Source organism: Merops nubicus, unplaced genomic scaffold, assembly GCF_000691845.1.
Source record: "Merops nubicus isolate BGI_N331 unplaced genomic scaffold, ASM69184v1 scaffold12268, whole genome shotgun sequence".
NCBI lineage: Eukaryota > Metazoa > Chordata > Aves > Coraciiformes > Meropidae > Merops > Merops nubicus.
The window spans coordinates 73854-95106 of record NW_008627850.1 but is presented as its reverse complement, the minus strand read 5'-3'; positions in this window follow the sequence as shown (position 1 = coordinate 95106).

Sequence of the window (21253 nt, the reverse complement as noted above, 5' to 3'; positions counted from 1 at the left end):
TTTTCTGGGCCTGGATCTACTAAAAGCATTGTAAATCACAACAGTTTCACCTAAATAGCAATTTGATTCCATAATCTATTCATATTAGTTCAAGTGCTCTACGCATGATGCCTGACCCAAATCTCCATGTACAAAAGTGTCTACTCAGAAATGGGTACTGAGCTGAAGTTTACTGTGCTGCAGGAGTATGATTTGGAGGGCAGGGAATATTTATGATGATTTTAATTTTGGAAGAATTCAGACAGAACTGAGATTTTTGTAGTGCTAGCACTTACAAGCAAAACCATCCCAGCAGCTCCTCCTGGCTCCACTGAGAAGCACAGTACAAAGATGTCCTCCCAGGAAAGCCCCAAAACCAAGTATACAGTTAATCACAGCTAGAAGTCCAACCAGTTCCCTTAGGCTTTTCAACTTGTCCCAGTATTCTCCTCTTTACTACAGGGCTTCACATCTGCAGAGAAACCAGAAGGTCACTAACATAGACCCACCCACCACTTACCAGGGTTGTTGGTGTTTCAGTAGCTTAAAATTGTAACTTAAATAACTAAGAGAAGAGAACACTTGACTGTGCAAAAATAAAATCTGACAGAACTATTTAAAGAGAGTAGCAACACTTTAAAATCAATATTAGCAGTATAACCAAGGGACCTTTCTCTGAGTAGTTCCTCCTCCTTGTTCCAGCCTGTTTGCTGTCAAACAGGGCATGGTGATCTTAATCAAGGCAAAGATAAATTCCACTCAAATGCAACGAGTTCCTTACACTATGTGAAATAAGCTGTGTCACAAGCAAATGTCAAAAGAATTTTCACTGTGGTCTGAGTCCTGTATTAGTAGTAGGTCCCTCTTGCAAGCACCACTGGTTAGACCACAGCTCCCCGAGACGTAAGCTTGCAGGAATGGGGAAAAGGATGCACAGAACTTCTTGGGATTTCTCTTAGTGTTTCTCTTCAAAAAGCTCTCCTGAATACACTTTACTGGGAGAACTGAAGCTTTCCCACCCAGCTCAGTTATCTTCATCTGTAATTAAGGTTAACCCTGAAGTGACCCACTAGTCTTCATCCAGAACTCATTCCCAACTTGACGTCTACCATCTGGTCAGCCTGAGCTTCAAGTTCACGCTGGGCACGAGCATTTGCCTGGCTTTGGTCTTTGCAGTGCTCCACATCCCACAGCTTTCAGCAACAAGTCTGTTTTTTCTGGGCAGCTGCCAACCTTCAATAGAGCCAAACCTACTGGTGCTTGCTGCCTTGCATTTGGTCCCTCTGAGCACTGATTCCGCCCCCCCCCCTTTATTTTTTTTTTTTTGAGGACAGAGTTATGTGTTTCACAGAGCAGTTCCTAGGATGACTCTACAAGGGAGCCCAAACCTCCTAATAATGAGCTAGTAGAGCAATGCCTGCCATATTTGATATCATGTGGTCCAGACTGAGGCAACTTGTAGACTGGTCCTCAGCTGAAAAAGTACTCGCTGTTTTCACCCCTGTGATTGGTAGGGACACCTTAGGCTACTTTATCCCCTACCATGTGCTTCATCCTTTTTTTACACTGGATGGTAGCTCTCTTTACGCTCCCAAAATAAGCAGATGGAAATCAAACCCTGTTGCTCTCAACAGAACTAAATTGTAACTAAACTGTAATGTGAATTGTAAGGTGCTATCATTGTTTGCAGGAGAAAAGTCAAGTGGAGCTGTCAGCCTTGCTTTCACAGTGCAACAATTTTCTGACCTTCTCCCTATAGTTTCGTCTACTCTGAGAAGCTCTCCTGAGGTAACAGTCTGCAAATGTTTAAGAAAAAAAAAAAAAAACCAAACAAAACCAAAAAACCACCCTGGAAGTCAAGATCTATTCTCTTTCTTTCGAGGTTTAGGGGAAATGGTCATATGCAATGGGAACTTCAACACTTTCCTGGCTAATGACCCGAGAACCTTTGGCTTACACTGGTTTAACTGGATAGATATAAACTCAGCCCATCTCACTGCTGCCTGGAGCCTTACAGAATCAAACTCAGGTTTGTCTGAAAGTCCCAAATACACCACTGATGTGCCATTGCTCTAGCTGCCCCAGGACTGACTCTGAAGTGAAAACAAGACATTTGATGAGCATATGGACACAGTTATTTTCGCACCGAGAGTCATCTCAACAATGCCATAAAAAGCAATAGATCAGAGGGGGAAAAAACCAACCCAACACTAAATTTAATTTACTGTTTAAGCAATTTCCTCTTTTTGCTCTTTTTTTTTTTAAATGAATACTGAGAGGAGAAAAAAGTTCTCTCTTTCAAATGTTTGGTACTGAATGGTTTCCAGATAAAGTGTGGCACATGCTTGGGTACCTGAGAAAAATTAAATGCTTTAGGAACTCCGTTTTCACCTTAACTATTTGCAGAAGCCTTCAAACTTTGAATACACTGTTGGATCTGGTACTGTCAGAGGAGCAGTTCCATTTTTGCCCATAGTGTCACTGCAACACAAGCAAGAAGAGATTTATGGTACTGTTGCAACTGCAGGTTTGGAGGGTGATATTGGAGTTGGTTGGTTGGTTTTAACTTTATACAGGACCGCGGGCACTTAGCTGGTGGAATGCTTGTGAAAAATCAGAGTAACAAACAATAATTTTTGAAAAGTTGTGTGTCAAACTGCAAACCTCCACCTCCTCAAGCTAAGAAAGTGGGAATGGCTGTATGGTCCAGACAACGGTCCTAAGCTCAAGTGCTCTGCTCTGACCAGTTCTTATGATGCTCAGTAACAAAAGTGAAGGGGTTTAAGTGTGAACAGTGTCTGTGCTCAGTTTCCAGCATATCAGGGTTTAAGCTACTTCCTGAGCCAGCAGCTACATTGGTACCTCCACATGCATCTATAACTTATTGCAGGAAGCAAAACAATTTGACTATTTGTGGAAAAAAAAAATAAAATCAAACCAAACCCAATAAACCATAGTATCTTCTGCTTTACACTTGCTGCCTAATAATTCCACTTGGTTGCACCACTTTTTTTTTGAGAAAAACAGTGAAAAATCATTCATTTCAACCAATGAGAAGCATGACAAGGCTGTGGTAGTGCAGTAACAAAGAAAAGGAGCTGGCTGCATTGGAGTGAAGTTTAAGCTCTGGCCAGTAACTTATCAACCACCATGTCACTTGTAGTTCCTAAACAACCAGTGGAAAGCAAAGGAGGAGGAGGAGGGCAGGAACTGCAGGAGAACAGTCTCCCTAATCTCAAACTCCAGGACACATTAAATTATGTCCTCACATAAAACTGATCAGATTAAACACAAATAAAATGAATACCTACGAATTTATACCTCTATCTTGCACAGACATTTAGGCTGCTAGGGTTTCAAAGCAAAAAAAGTCTTGATATACCTATGTCATCATCTGAAATAACGATAAAGGCATTGCCAAGCCAACAGATACACTGTAGGGTATCCAGAACCAAGAATATTACTCTGGACTTACAAGGCCTGTATCCCCAGCCAGCAATTCATAATCCTACAGCAGCTGCAACAGTCCGAGACCATTCCAGCTTACCAAGCCCAGTAAAACAAGATTGCTCCATCTATTCTCCCAGGCAGTCATGATCCCTTCATGGTTTTAGTTAGCTGCTGCTTCTCTTTTGAAGCAGATAATCAAAACTCTTTCTTTTATACAACTTAGTCAACAGAAAGAAACTCAGCAGACCAACGTCAAGCACTTCCCAAACCAGCACTGTTCTTTATAACAAAGATGCCATTTACCATTGCCTAAAATGGATGCCTCCAAGTCAACAAATGTGATTGCACCCTCTCAACACCTTATTTAAAAACTATATCAGTAAAGTTCTTGCAGTAGTTTTAGAATAGCTTTTTCTGTAACAGGTGATCTGTAGTCATCTAACACCATGCTGATAGTGTAAAACCTTGCACTATTTTTAGTGTTTATCACCTCCTGGAAAACTAGCAGGTAAGTTTCTCATTACAAAATTGGAAATAGTTATAGGAGGAGGAAACTACAACAATTTATTTCAGCATCACACTTTATAATAGTTTCTCCTCAGACGCTTCAGTATTTCATCCCAGATGGGGGGCCTGCAAACTTTCCTGCTTGCTCTGTGCCTCCCAGCCCTTGAGACATCCTTTCTCTGAGCACTCCTCACTGCTTTTGTTCGTGATGAAATTGCCTCATGCTCTCCCATCTTTCTTCAAAATATTTTTGCAGGTCTTCACCTCAACCAGCAGGATGGCCCTTACTTTGCCTTGGAAGTTTTTCTAGTTTTACCATCTGCAGTATTTCTCACTCAATACATTTCTTATATCTGATACTGATATCAGTGTAGAGACAAAGCCAGACACTGGCAGTCTAAAAGATGCTCTGAGATTGATTAAACATGGGGAAAAAAGGGAAAAAAAAAAAAAGAAAAAAAAATACAAATAAACACAACCTCTATCATGTGAAGTGAGATTCAAAAGTAGCCTGCTTTATGAAAAGGAGTTGAAAACTTGGTGCTGTGATAACAGCATACAAAATATCACAGAAACAACCAATGTTCCAGAAAATGTAGACAAGAAATTTCTGTGCTTCTTCCCTGTTATCACAGGAATAGACTTCTAAAGCTGTTTTCACACTAAGTGCCATTAATATATGGATAACATGCTACCACGAAAAGCTGTCAAGGTCAAGAAATCTGCAAAGTTTGAGGAGAGGGTGGCCACTTCTGTGGACAACAGGAACATCCACAGTATCATAATTTATTCCAACTGATTCAGTACAAGGGACGTTAAACCACAGCCTTCAGGATTTAAGCCAATTTCAAATGATTACAACTCAGAATAAGCCTTCAAATGTCTGTGGAGGAGTAAAGGCCACGTAATCTCATTTTCGTCTGAAGATTATGACACTAATCATTGCTGGAGACATGGTATGGGATTAGGTAGGTTTTGGATCTAATCCAGGATGGTATTTCCTTTATGCCTGCTCAGTTCTACTTTTAGCTTTTCTGCTAACTCCCTTCAAGGTGCCCAGAAGCAAAACAACTGTTCCCTGGATTTGCCTTAGCTCACAGCCTTGTGACTGAAATGGTCTCAAAAACACCCAAAGACACAGTGCATCATATAAGGGTTGGGAAATTAATCCTTCTCCCTAAGGAAGAAATTATATCAAAATATCTCTCAGTTTCCATAATTTTGAACACTGCAAAGGAAAAAGCAAATATTCAGGGAAAACAGAACTGTGCAAAACTTTTTAGAAATTCAAATGTGTTGTCTGAACTTTACATTTCTATTTAATTGTTGTTTATCAGCTCTGCTTTTTTCCTCCTGGACTTGGATGGACAGGACAGAGATCTCTATCCAGTTTTTGCAGCGTCAAGAAGGTTCTCTTGAAATGCATCAGGATTTGAGAAACCTGGGGATATCCAGGACTGGCTATTCCAAGCATTCCAGTCAGATCCCAAAAGATGACTTCATAGGCATAAAAAACATAAGAATTTTTTAAAAAATAATTAAATTTAAATCTATTTGTCTTCTGAAATTAGAACATTTACTAAAGCTATTTTCCTGAGTTTACACATACACATAAAGCATCAATCCCATGGTTCAAGGCTTAAAAAATAATCACAAGACTAAAAGGGTTGGAAGTTCTCAGTTCTAATGCCACCACAAAACAGCCAGCATGCCAGCCCTTATTTCTTTTTTCCTCTGCTCTGATCAAGCTGTGAAAAAAAATGAAAAAACAGGGCGAAGTCCTGATATCAAACAAAAAACTCCAATTTGATCTCCTGGAGGCAGACTTTCATCTCATGAATTGTTAAAACATGGCCAAGAATTATATGCAGCCATTGTTCAGCTAATCCAACACCCCCTTGATAGCAAACCCATGAGATTCGGTATAAACCAGTGTATAGAACTGTGAAAGGATTCCTGGGAAACCCCTAAGTCATCAACTCTGTTATAAGTAAGGAATGTGATTAAAGCAAACAAAAGCCTAAGCAAGCCCTCACAATATTGTACTTTTCTTCCTGGAGCTTTTCCTTATCATTCCAAATTAAACAATTCACATTATATCTTTTTGTTTCTTTTTCATGCCCTGTTTGCAAGCACATATTGGATCTGTCTTCTCTTCCAGTTTCCTTCCTGCCTCTGGAGCTGCTGAACACTCATCTTCACCTTTGTGATATTTCCCAACTGCCAGTGTACTTCACACATCTGTTTTTCCAGAGTAACAGATGTTGTTGCTCAAGAAAGACAACAGTCTAACAACAGTCTATATGTTTAGGCTGGGAAGTGTAGAAAAAAAGCATTTAAAGCTAGTTTCTGCTTTTTCTCAGTAGGTGCTTCAACAGTATAGATGATGTAAATTTAGGGTATTTCCACAGCATGTGCCCATACCAAACTGCAATGGACCTAGATCATTCTACCTGCTCAAGAGGGGGAAAAAAGGAGCATCTTTCTCCTATATAAAAAAAAATAAAATAAGCCTTTAGCCCTCTAATCATCATTAATTTAATCCAATCCACTACAACTATTTGATTTTGAACAATATAGTACTATACAATGTATTATAGTACTATACAATGCACCCTAATTGCATGAACACAGTTCTGCTCTATTTTTTGGTGTTGCAGTTTTGCACCTTATTGTTCACCAAAGTGCTGCACAGTTTAACAACAAAGGATCTCCAAACTGAGGCATGAAAAATAGATTTCAAATGACTTCTAGCAACACAACCGGAAGTACTCAGAGATCATCATTCTGCTCATGATTGTAATTTCCTTTAATGCCTGTTATTTTCATATATTAAATATTTCCTTTCCTGATATTTTAATAGCATTCTAACTTATTCTGTGTCTTTAATGAAACCATGATTTGGCCAATGCTTTACCATCTTTCATAATCCAAAAAAATCCTGGTTTTACTTTGCTTGTAACTGCCTTTCAAGTTATTTGAGGCTGCCACCAAGTCCCCTCCTCAGCCTGCTCTTCAGTACCATAAACTGCCACTAACAAACCCTCCTTGCCATGGTCCTTTAGCACCTTTAGCCCCTCCCCACAAGTCAGGTACTTCTGACTAGCTTGATAGCTCTCTGTTAGACTTTCAGTCCAACATCCTCAAACTAGAGGACCCAGAAGAGAAACACACTACAGCAGCCTCAGCAGTGCTAAGCAGAGAGGGTAAATCCTCTCTTCCTGAGTTTTCAGGGCATCTTCTTTGACAGTCAGTTGCTTTCCTGGGCACCTTGGCAGCTTCTCAGTAGGTTTTTGTCTGGCTACCCCTCAAACAAGCCAAAGTTTGCTCACCTCCAAGGCATATGAGAAGGACAGACAGATTAGCTCCACCTTTGTAGTATCTGTCCATAACGTTAAATTTCCTGAGTTCTGTGTTGACAGAGAGTTCCTAGCATACTACTGCACTCCATTTGCTGCCTTATGTATCTATCTTTTGCACATCTTCCTTCTGCAATATCCCATTACTCCTTCCCTTCAATAAACTGCAGCCTTTTCTCATCCTGTAGCCCTGACTGTTTGCACAGTATTATGTGGAACTGCCCCCAAGTTCTACAAAAAAACTAGAATAAGCGGTTCTTAAGGTGAATATTCCCTGGGTAGTATTTTATGTAATAGTTATTGAAGGCAAAATACTGAGAAATTTCTTACTTGGAGAGATGCAGCATTTCCTGATGTTCAGTAGCATGGGATGCTGGACATCTGGAAATCCTGGATATCCAAGCACAATGTCAGTGGGCACCAGGATCATGACTGCCCAAGCAACAATGCAGTGTGTAGGTGCCCAGTGCTGTGGATTCACTCTGTAATGCAGCACAGGGTCTTTGCCCATGTGCACCCTAACCCCAGAGCATTGGGAAGGCATGGAGCCCAGAGACTCCTTGCTTTACCCAACATGCTTTTGGGCATTGAAAGACATCCCTCAGCATACCACTCCAGATATGTCCTGAACGCTTCTTGGACCACACTGCATGTTAAACAGAAGATTCTATTATATGGCCTACAGACATAGTCCAGCTGTCTCTTAAGTAGAGATGTTAAAATAATATAAACAATAGAAATGTAGTAAAATGCTCTCTATGATTTCCTTAGAAGTAAATGCCTATGATCCCATAACTTATCTCATTTTCTTAGAGCTTTGCTGTTTGCCATTAGAACTTGCATGCGCTTGGAAAAAACTGTTTGCCCACTTGGGTTTGTTCAAGAGCTATAATAAGAACTTCCTGAATTTCTGAACTCCTTCTGTGGAAAAGGTGTCACAGCACTCAACTGAAAATAAACATATTTCTAGATGGTTGTGATTTTTTTCCCTTTATAGAAACTTGCTGATTTTCAGATGCTCACATTTTGAAGGCTGCAAGCCTTTCCCCGTAATACACTTTGGAAAATATTCCCCCCCACCTATGAAATCTCTAACTCATTCTGCTAAGTATCCACTTATAAGAATATTGTTCCAACTTTAGTCTCACCATTCTCCTTCATTTATTATTAGGGCCACTTTATCGTGTGTGTTAATTTCTGCAGATCTGTTGCAGTACTGCTTTTTATTACCACCCATATTTGGGTAATATTTCTTCCAATTCCATTTGCCTATCCTTCCCAGTTTCAAGAAGAAAGGATAAAAAGGCTGAGAAAGGTACACGAGTATGACCACAATGATGCACAGGTTTCATTTTAGGGGAAGGTAATGTAGCTCCAAATACTTGATATTGCTGTTTCAAACCACCTTGTAGCATGAACAGTTCAGACAAGGCCTCAAAGTCAGATTCTATTTAACTAATTCATGTTAAGTTATGAGGACTATTGTTATCCTAGGAGAGAATTGATTTTATGCTATTAAACAATTTTTACAACAGACACCTTCAAGATGTACATATGCTGCCCCTACGTGTTACTAATCTATTAGTTAATCTATTCCATTTATGAACGCACTTAAATACCAGACAATGAATGCACATAAACTCATTATGCCATCCTCTGAAAATATTTCCTTACACCTGTAGCAGTGTAAAAGCTTCACCTTTCACCTGGAAAGGATAACAAACTGGAAATGCAACACTGCCCTTTACCTACAAACGCTCATTGCTCTCAGCAGAGCCCAGACCTGCATTTCCAATACAACAAAATGCTATATTAGTCAAAAATTTGTATAAATGTGGGTCATGTCTACGCTATGATGCCCTTCACAGCTGTGATGCACTTTTCACTAATGTAATAAAACTATCAAAGCAGAAAGTTTCTTGCAGACAGTTTATATTTTGTGATGATGTTCCCTTGAATCTTTAGCGTAGCTTGTTTGTGGGCTCAGAGCTCTCCTCTGGGAATGGAAACATTAGCTACTGATGAAAATATTCATGAACTCTTTGTCATGCTGTTTTTATGGGAGGAAATTCCATCTATATCATGATCATGAACTGACAAGTAAACTAATCTTTGCTCATATGTATTAGTCATATTTTCCCTTATGTTCTTTGTAGAGCAAGAGGCACATGCGTATTTAATTTAATTCTGTATAAATATTCAACGGGGCCTTTATCATATCACCTTGCTAGCTCATTTGGGCTAATAGCATTTAGCCTTAGAGCCAGAAAAACAATACATTTTTTACACTTAATACAGCAGCATGTGATGTTTATCAGCATTCAGCCTTGCAGGAGTGGATGCTGATTTAAAAATAAGTAATCCTAAATCTGCACATCTTATTAAGGAGCTGGCCAATGACAACTGGGAGCTGCATTTTCTTGTTCACTTTCAGTTACAGTACTCATTGAATTATCAACAGATTTTGCTCATTATTGTGTGCAAGCATTACTCAAGGAAGATTTCGAGCAATGATGCACTTGAATTCTCCATGAGCATGTCAGCTGGTTTCCTGTACACTGTTAGATGGTTAACAGTGGAGAGTGTAGAGTACAGACACATCCTTCATACGATGGTGATCATTATTTAACGTTCAGAACAACTTTGTAACACAAGGCAAATAAAATCAAATCTCTCTAACTTGCTTACTATCTCAGAACAGTGCCTGCAGCTTTCTGAAGGGATGATTTGTGGTTCCAGCTCACCAAAGACCTCTGAAGAATCTTCAGATCTGTTTTGCCTTTTATACATTGCAAGGAGAACTTCTCGTGTTCATCTTCATCAACAGGACACATTTCTGTGTCGCTATTAGCATTACATTTGTCATTAAAGGTGCAGGGCAAGCACCTTCGCTGCACAGTTTTCCCAGGAATTGATGGAGGGGAAGCTTCCCACCTAGTTTGCCTCTTTAGAGGATATGCTATCCAGTGCTCAAAATACAACAGCTAACAGGGATAGGAGGGGACAGAGTCAGGACCATGCAGCAGCACTCAGTGTATGTTGGATGGGGCACAGAGGAGCAGCCTGTGAGATCCCTGGCTCTGCTCCTGCTTACCATTGCCAATATTACATCATCCCACCAGGACAGCCAGACCAGCTCTCAAACCGTCATAGAACCAAAGGACAAGTGAGTTCATCTTTCCCACCTGTACTATTTCTATGCAAGATTTTCAGGAAAAGAATATGGCACAGTATTTCTGACCCAAACATATGCTTGCAAGGCAGCCTACGATCACGGACAGCTTAGAAGTACAGCAGGAGGTAGGAAGGGAAAAGCCTTACATAAGCTCCAGCAACACTCACACTGAAATACCAGTCGAATTTGCCTTACAAGACAGTGACAGGGAGTTCAGACTTATCAAAAGTGAGTTCAGACATCCCAGGAATGTGCCCGGGCAGCCGATTTCCATGATTACCTTCTCTGCCTTACGTGGGAAGATGCTCTAGCTGTTCAACTTCGTCTCACTGGAATGTGTTTTGCAGATGTTTTAATAAGTTATGACCCTACTTGTCTATGCAATGCAGTTCCTCAAATACTTCAGCCATGCTCCTCTCCTCTCAGCTGTTTAAGCTGCAAATTCCGTAAGCTTGGGATGTTTAGGAAAAAGGGAAGTTTAGACCTTGCTAAATAGGGCTGTTGCTACCCCAGTGATAAATTCTCTGGCTGGATTAATATCCGAGTGAATTTTTTTTTTAAAAAAAAGCATGTTTATTATCTTTCATGACTCCTGAGAACCCTTCAGGCTGCACTGGATGTTTTCCACCTCACACAGTGTGAATGCCACAGGAGACATAACCTGCTTGCATATCTCTCCACATCTGGCAGCCACAAGCATCTGAAGAGATGCTCGCAGAGACAAACTGCAGTATCTCCAGCTTAACTGCTTGCTCCCAGCATTAGCACCACGTCCTGCTTAGGCACAAATCCTAAGGTGTGAGAAGTCTTGCTGCCTCCAGGAGCAGCTGTCAGAGGGACATCACCTGTGTTTGAATGAATCCTGACATTACCTATACGATCAAAATGCTGATGTTATTACTTTTTTCAGCAAAATCAGATCAGAGGAAGATCAACAGGCTAAAAGTGGCTACAAACCAAGTTGTGAGGAAAAAAGCCACCCAACAAACCCAGCGTATCATGCCCATCACATATCAAGAAGGCCTGAAAAGACTGTTAAATACAGTTTTGAAGAAGACTGAAAAGCAGAAATCAAATCAGTTTTCAGTTTACTGAGCCAACAGTATCAAATGCTTTTAAACATGTATTAGAACTACTATGTCTACATGAATATTTAAATTAAAAGTAGTGATACTTAGCCATAAACTGTTACTGCCTTGATTGGTTTGATCACTCTTATGTTTCCCCCCTTGCCAAGGCATTGCATGAATTGCTGTAGAGGTTTAAATCACAAGCATGGATAGCAGGAGACCTGCAGTTGGTTCTTTCTGGTGCCTGAGGAGACATGAACAATATTTTCTATAAATTACTTATTTACTGAAAATAACCTAGCACTGCTTTGAGAAGAAAAGCCATTGCAGACCAGCAGCTGACAGCACACATTGAATACATCAAGGAGACCTTGGCCATGAACAAGCCTGGAGATAAATCAAATAGTTGAGTAGTTTTGCTTGAGGGGAGAAGCCAGGCATAACCCTTCCACAACTTAATATAAAAATACAGCCTCAAAGTCCTATTTATGACAGTTAAGTCACTGAACTCCAAACCAAAGGGGAAAAGCAAAATTCCCACCCCTACTTGAGGTGGTCTGACTCCACCTTTTCCACCATCTAACCAATTTGCCATCACATCTAACAGGACGTGGAGGGAACGGTCTCCTGGGAGCTTTGTCAATCACCTGTGTCTCTCTGTGCACCTAACACCCACATTTTTATTGGTAGTTTGCTCAACACACTGGTTTTGGTTATTCCTTTTGAATGTAATAGGGACTAATTTTAAAAAACATTTGTAACACTTCTAGATAAATACTCCAGTATAATGTCTAGATATCCAACACAATGACAGCACCTTCAGCCATTTCCTCTCTTGGCAACAGAGCACTCAGTCAATGGAAATCTGCCCTAGAGATAATTTGATACCCACCCTCAGGACAATGGTCTGCTTTGGAATTTCTAGTCACAGAGCTGAAGACTGGTAAGCACCAAGTAGCCTGTGCACAGATACACACAACGGATGCAGGAACTGGACCACACGTTCCCTCCTGAGAGTTGGAAGTGTATCTGGTTAGAAATGTCTGTCTGGTTGGTAGATTTTTTGTGAAGGTACCTTAGACCCTCTTCCCACTAAAGGCAGAAAAAAAACAACCCAAAACCTATAAAACAGACTTTTAGAGATAAATTTATGCAAGCCAGTCAAAAGAAGAATAAGCCATAAGTACCTTCAGGAGGGGAATATGCTTTCCTGCTTCCCATAGCCTGGCAGACACAGGGTCACTCAAGCATCTTTGCATGCAGCATGTCCCCAGGAGCCTGTCCAATGTGCCCTGGGCTAGAGACCAGCAAAATGAGAACAAGAGCTGGAAGCCAAGCCACATGCATTAATCTAACGATTTAGGAGTCAAGCCCATTTTTTTGTTCTTATTTTTAGAAAGTAAGATTAGTTACTGTAACAAATAGCTAGGAATTAGTGTGACTCTTGAAGTGTTCTTGTGGAAGACAGGCTCATATTTTAAGTTACCTTTATTTAGGCAGGTTGTATTCAGATCAGTCTTAAGGGAGAAAAATATAAGAAGGCCTATAGCATGCCATACTGAGGTCAAATAAAGTGATCTGAATATTTTTTTTTTACTTAAACACTATAAAATTACAAAAAAAACCACAACCATACGAAAACACTCAGTAGAACAGCAGCAAAAGAAGTCATCCCCAGCTTTTCTGGCAGATGGAAGAGTGGCTCATGTTGGCTGAATGTGCAGTTATTCTAAACCCTTTTCTCAGCACTGCAGAAAAAGATCAGTCTATAGAAACACTAATTATTTACTTCTTAATATAAGGCTCTCTACTGAATTACTTAAATTCATATTTATCCGTAATTGAGACACTATCTCACCATGCAAATGACTCTCAGAACATATTTGTTAGATAAAGTTCACAATTCAATGGATATTTGTGTTTTTTAAGGCACTGCACCTAATTAGCTCAAGTGGAAGATGACTCTAAAGGGCCAACTCCCAAAATAGTTGCCTAAATTATTAAGCTCATTATAATGAATGTACACTTGCTTAGTCTCACAGCACACCACAAAGAGATTTTTAATATGACTTCTTTAGTTTTCCCAAAATAAATCAGCATCAGGTCTTTTATTTTTTTATTCCCCCCCCTTTTTTTTTGTTTTTCCTCTTTTCAAAAGCTGTACTTTCCTCAAGTACCAGAGATGGAGAATGATTAAGGCCAAAATTGGCATAAACCTGTGAAGTATTTTAAATAAGACTAGATTTTTTTTTTTAAATCATTAAAAAAAAACCCAAACATTAAAACAGATATTGAGAGCTTTAGCAGATACATGATTAGAAAAATACCTTTAAATTTATATAGTTTTAATAAAATCCCTGAAGGCAGCCTTTCTCATGAAGTGTATTTTTATTTGGGCACATGTATTTCTTTGTAGATCACTGTTGGTTCCTTTTATTATTTAGAAGATGTTGGCAAAAGGCTCCAACAACACTTTTTCTTACCAAGCATGGCCACTGCATGATTCTGCAACATCTCTCATGGTGCGTTTAATATCTAGGATTGCTTGAATTCTTGCAGAACGCTCTGTATCAGTTAACAGACCACCATGTCCATGGCATGGCAGATGTTAGAGGAGTCAAAGGTTCATCTCAGCAAGACACTAATAGAAACCATTCTTACTAAAGATAAGGCTTCTCATGAATAATGAAAACTATCAAAGGCAATTTCATCAGTTGTCTTTTGGCTCACATTTCCTGCCACAGACAACTTTTTCCTAATTTGGAAAAAAAAAAGTTTCAAAGCAACAGCAGGTTTTTCATTAGTTTCATAAGTTCATGGGAATTTCCCACTATTGTGGTTGTGATATTCAGAGATTTAATGCACAAAAAAATAATCTGCATACCTCATAGATATCCATTCAGTTACTACTGTTTTTTTTCCCCTAGCAGAAAAATCTCTACCCCTTTCTCCTCCAAGAAACGGTTGTGTAAAGTTACAAATTACTACTACAGGCCAAAATAAATCAAAAACATTAAACCTACACCTCCTAGAACTTGGCATCAACCATTCCAAACTCTGAATGGTTAGGACCAGTCCACTAAACTAAAAAATTCATTTTATAGGTGTTTTCCTGTTACCTGGACTTGCAGGTCTTCCTTTAAATAGCACATCTCTGCCATCAGGAGGTATTACATTCATTTTATTTGGCATCACTGGGCCTCAAAGGAAGACAGATGCTTTTCTCCAGCAGGATGAAAGATCTGGCATTTTTAATTCACTTTCTCATGTGTCTTGAAGTCACTTAATCCTCTATTTGCCTGTCTCTGAAGATATCTTAATTTTCTTATGAGATTATCTTCTTTGTAAACACTGTTATCAGAAAGCACCACCTTTCTTGTTGCACACATCGTGCTGCTGCTGCAGTGTCAGCTGCTGGCATCCTAAACAACCACCGTTTTTTTTTAAAAATTTCATTTTTAACCATTTTGTGTTCTGAAGTTTCAGTGTTAGAGGAACTGCAGATAGGTAGGTTTCTAACCATTATTCTGGGTTTTCTGTTAAATCAGGAAATGGAAAAATAACTTGAGAGTACAGATCCTAGATCTTTGATGGTTTTGGACATCGTGGTCCCTCCAGTGCTTCAGGGTGAGGAAAACTAGGTCTAAGTGTGCACTCCTCCACAAAGCCCTGCATTTCATGCTCAAACTGTGGCTCATGACAAACATCAGACTATGAGAGATCCTTCATCTGGAGACACTGGGATATTTGTCTTTAGTAAGTGTCTGTACTAGGTAACACTACAGTAAAATCCAAACAGGGATAATGGCACGCCCTTTTGGCTGTGGCAAAATAAATTTCCTTCCCCTGTCAAGTTGATAGCTATTTCTGTCATGAGAATATCTAATATGTGAACTTTCAGGTTGATTCTAGAATCTGTCTCACACTGCTAATTTCCACCTGAAACATGAATAATGTCATTTCCACTCAGGTATTTCTTACCACTACTGAAACTTTTTCAAGCAGCTAATACCACGGATTATCAATTTTCACTTTTACCCTGAAGAGAGCAAAATTTTTCTTGCCTCTTCCTATTTTTAATATCTTCCTGAAATGGAAGCAGCCATTTCCTCCTCAAAATTGCCATACTCAAAGTGTGAGGTCTTCAGGTCAGAAGCAAACTATCAGCAGATGAGCCTTAACTGCCTGGCCCAGCACTGCTGCTTCTCTCCATTCACAGTTCAGGACATTGAGGTAGCAAATGATGCAATTTCCTCGAGGCAAAAATCAATGTATTCTCCCACAGTATCAAGTAACAGAGATGAGAAATCTGGAGATGTGGAAAAGAACAAGTGCTGAACAGAGTGTAGAAAGTGTGGGGGGGGAAATCACAAATGGGAGAAAAGGAAAAAGCTGCAGAAGAGCTGCAGATTATAAGGCTTAGTTTATGTGAAACGGGAAAAACAACTCAACCAAGACCTTTGTTTTCATCTATCAAAATGTTATACAGAGAAGGGAATGAAATGAGTAGCAGCTACTAAGAATAGGTGGAACTACATAATAAAATATTGATTCTTATCCTTAAGAAAGTCTCCTGTAGTCCAATAGCCAGCAAATTACCTTATTCATTAGCTATAGTTCTCCCTTCAGGACTTCTAAAACTTGCTATTTCTCAAAAATTTGTGTTTTGCTTCTTGCAAAGAATAATTGTAACCTGAATAGTCCCATTTTTCCTTTATATTTTTTCTTTTCTTTTTAAAGAGAAGCTACATCTACCCACAAATCAGAATTGGAACTTTGTGGAAAGAGAGGAAACAGGCTACTCGAAGTAATGCCTTGCAGGAAATTACTCTTTTTTGATGTCTGCCTTCAACACATGCAACTTTTAAAAGCAGACCTAGAGGAAGTTGGTCTAATGAAAAGACTAATCTCAAGTCAGACAGAAACAGGCGATAGGAATTATCCGCTTTACATTAAGCATTTTCAAAACATCACAGTCATATAGGTATCCACAGAGCAACATGGTATTGCTGGTTTCATGCTACATAACCTATGCAGAAACATCTGTTAGAGGCAAAGCACTAACAGCTCAGGCACGACTGCCCTGGTCACAATAATTTTCTAAAGAATGAAACACAGAAGGGAGAAAGCAAATAATTCCATTGTAGCTGCTACCATATTTATTGCCTACTTTTATTTTTCAAATAAACACGCACAAAAAATGCCTTAAAACCCACAAAATAACTATTTAACTACCCTGCGTGCATAACTTGATGCAGTTCAATAAAAGACAACCTTGATTTTTAAACTCTGGTTTTAAAATAAGGCATCAAATTCCAGATCTTTAAAAATAGATTTAAATACTGCTCATGCTAAAAAATTGCATTCTAATAATAGTTGGCTTTTTTCCTTTTCAATGAAGTAACCCACGGATTTTGCATTATAAAAAGACTCCTGGATTCCTGGGACACACTTGAAATAGCAACATCAAGATCCATTGATGCCTTCAAAGATTTAATAATAGACCTCCCTTGCATTGGAATTTCATCACTTTTTTTTTACTTCTAGGATGGATTTTAAAAGAAAAAAAAAACACCACTACATCAACTACTTCAACTTTCATGCTATAATCACATGCTTGTTTAAAAAGAAATAACTTTAAGCATGCAGAAATGGGAGTGCTACAATTGCTCTGTGATTTATCTAATAACTGTTCACAGACTTAACAAAAATATTCTCTCAGAAAGAACCCAAAGAAGGTTATGCAACAGTGACAGACTTCATCCTGTAGAAACTATTCATCTATTTTAAGAAGCTAAAAATGTGGAGATTGTACTTTCTTGAGGTGTATTAAAGATCTGTAAATGCCACGACTGCAAGCGCTTGGAGCTCTGTGTATTTGTGATCAAGAAGATTCAGAGCTGGTAGAGCAATAAATTGAATTTTTGAGGGGGCTCGTGAATCACTATCTCTTGCAGCATCACACTTTGTAGAAAAGTGGGAAACCTTCTAGCGGTGTTCTGGGTTTAGTTTCTTCAAGACCAGCTCGTGCAGAACTCTTCACCACTGATCCTGCAGAGACAGCCCTCGCACTCAGCTGATGGGTTAAACTTCAAGAACAGTTTCAGAAATTACTTTTTGTTCTGCTGCCCAAGGAGCTAAAACCTGGGCTAAAATGGTTTGCATCATATCTGGGTACTAATTCCTGGGATTTATGTTAAGAAGAATTACAGGAAGCTTCTGGCAGAGTGTCTTCAACCCCTGCTGTCCCTCCTCTTCCTCACATCTCTATCCAGGGGTCAACACAGTCACAGCAGCCCGGCTCAACTCAAGGAGGCAAACTAACATTCTGAAGAGCCTGCGTCACAGATGGTGTCACAGGCCATTGTCAGAGCTCTGGGCTCAGTGTGGCCTGCTGGTCCTCAGCACGTGTTCAAACACACACTCCTTCATTTGACCCTTTAAACCGCCTCCATCATCTTCACTGAGAGCTTACAGCAACATGGGCAGGGCTCAGAATGTGGAAACAAACCAGCTCCAGAACCCACAAAGCAGGACTTTGCAAGCAGGTCAAGAGTAGTGAAGCATCATATGGGAAAGAGCATTTTGTTAGGGATAAAAATTCAGCTCACCACAAGGCTAAGGCAAGCAAAGGGATAATAATTACAGTCTGGGGCAGGCAGCTTCAACAGGCAACCAAGAACTCGCTGTGAAAACCCATCAAACGAGTCAGGCAGGCAGCAGAAGTGGCCAGAAACGGCGGGTGCGTAGCTCCCCTGGAATGTGCACAAGGTGCCACTGACAAAGGAAGCTAAAACACCATAAAACCAGCACAGAGCAGACAAAGAGCTGAGACCGTTGTGCTGGGGCTCTCCATCACCACCTAGCCTGAAGCCAGGGCGCTTGGGCTGTGGCAGAGCAGTGCTACCATTCACTTCCCACCTGTAATTTTTTTAGCAGGACCACAAGTATGAACAGTGTACGCAGGGAGGCTGACACTGTGTTTACTGATGCCAAGAGGCATGGGCTTGAGGGAAAATAGCATCCAGCCTGCAACAAAGCGATTCAGCTGCTGCAGACATCCTCCGTGGAAAAGATAAAAATCCCACCACCCAGGGAAATAATTAAGTTAAATAGAATAATTATGGAGCAACTGATAACATGAAGAGCAGGTAAAGAATATTTATGAAAGACAGTGTAAATTCTATGACATCAGGAAGCAAAAGAATTACATTTCTTCCCCAATTTTCTTTTTTTTTTTTTTTGTACTGGTATAAGCTTCCCCCACTGGTTACCAAGCAGCATCCCTCTACTCACCACACGTACAAGCTCTCAGCTAAGGCTCTCCATTCTTTAGGCTGTAAAAATGTTTTACTTTTAATGGTTTCCAATTCATTTCTCAGTACTGGTGAAGTTGGTAACCATAAACTCTTAAGAATGTTCTTCTCACATGGGTCAACATGTAAAATTCAGCAAAAGAGAAATGCAGCCATTAGCATAATACAGCAGATTTGTCATTTCTCTCATCTCATCTTGTAAACCTGATTTCCAAGAACATCTACCAGGCAGTGACTGAACAGCCTCAACACGAGTTACTTCTTATTTAGAGTATGCTTAAAGGTACAAGACATATTTGACAGATTTCCTTACAATAAAGATAATACTTATAATTTTGGTTCTCCATCTATATTGAGGATGCTTGAATAAAAACTTCTTTAAAGTTGTGGAAAGAAAAAAAAAAAACAGATTATGCACTGAACAAGCATTTGCTGTATACACTGGAGCAGGTATTTAGCAGTGTAGTGACATACCACAAATTCACAGTACACAAAACATTGTTACAACTAGGCAATGGAATTAATATACAGAACAAAGATTTCGTGTTAGCTGGGAGTAGCCATAGAAATAGTTTGGCAGTTGTCATATTTCTTACGTATAGAATTCAAAATAACTTGTTATAGTGAAAGATAAATGTTAGCTTTTAACAAGCTAATATAATGAATTTGAGTGGAAAATCTTTAAATTACTCAAATTATACCATCAGTTTCAATGCAGGCCTTCAAACAAAGGATTGAATTGAACATTTACCAAATTGGTTGTAAACTTGAGAGCTTTAGTAAAAAAGTCACGCAGGGGATTGGACAAGACAACTTTGGGAGATCCAGCCTCAACTGTTCTGAGTGCATCAACATTGAATTTGGTTCTTAGCTGGTATTTGGAGTCTGGGGCCTAGACCTTCTGGTGCTCCTCTCTATGTGGATATTGTTAATATGAGGGAGTGTCAATACAGTGAGTGCTAAAGGAAGTAGCTGCTTATCCTTCAGCATTTACCATTGTTGCTTTAGGACTGCAAAACACCTTGTAAAGTGACCCAAAGACATCAGTGACCACAAAATGCATCATGGAGACAGCTCATTGAAGTTTAATAGGCAAACGTAGCTTGAAAAGACAACAGAGTTCTTGTATGGTGAACGCTCCATTTCTAGAATTACCAGCTTGGCACTAAGAAATAATTCCCTGCATTACAATTTATTAATGAAAATTTTATATGAATGAAGATTAGCAAATACTATTTGATTTTTGCTATAACTGTTTACAGCCAATCTGGCTTCTAACTAAAACTCCACAAACCAAGAAAAGATGCAGTATTAGGTCATGGAGAAAACCTGGGCTGCAGACAGACACAGAATAATTTTGTGGAGCAGAAGGCAGACTTCCCAGCCTTGCTATGCAACATATGTAATGGCAACTATATTTAGGGAAAAATATATACTTAACTGGAAACTCATCATACCCATAGACCATCTTAGGATTCAAATAACTACAGCTGAATTCCAAACAGCACAAGTCCCTTGGATGAGACCTACTGCAGGGCAGTGTAAAAAGCCATGTGTGTCTCTGAGTGTTCAAATAGATCTGGCCTTCCAAAAACATTGAAAACAAACAAACAAAAAAATCCCTTTTAAATTATCACCTCCTTTTTGTGGTAAGTGTACAGGAGAACATTTGCTTTCAATCAGCTTTCTCTACCATTCATGTTTCTTTTTGCACTTCAAAACTATAGGTGCCTTTGTCTGAGGCCAGACTTACAGAATAAACAGATATTAACAGTAGCATGTGAGGCTTTTCTAGTAATCTGTACATTTCCAGCATGCAGCTGCACAAAAGAATTAGAGAAATCTCAGATCATTGAATTATCCTCCAAGTTCCCCCATCCTCTCTGAATAGGCTCCTTGTCCAAGTTATATAGTTATATACCAAGTTTTATTATGGAGCAAGATGAAACACATAGGTGCTGCATACCAAGCATAGTTTCAAGAACTAGTAAGGCTGTGACATACAAAAAATATGTAAACTACATTTTTTTCAATGACTGTTCAGAATCATTACTGAATATGTTAGGAGTTTGTTTGACAGAATTTCTATTTTGAATATACATAAAGATTATAAAATAAAACACATGCCAAATATTCAAAAAAAAACCAAAGCCATTGCTGGTTATTCATATTTTTAAAATATGATGTCATGTAACAATAACAGATACATCCTGGTATTCTTTTAAGTGGCAGATATCAGCAAGGAAAGACTTTTTCCTCCCTCATGGTTTGCATTACAGTATTTTATTTTAATCCATTTATTTAGGTGTTGCACGTTTGCTTTCATATATTGCTGATGTGTTTGAGTTATATAAATGTCAGTCAAACCTTTGTCTAAGATTAAAATCAAGCCAACTT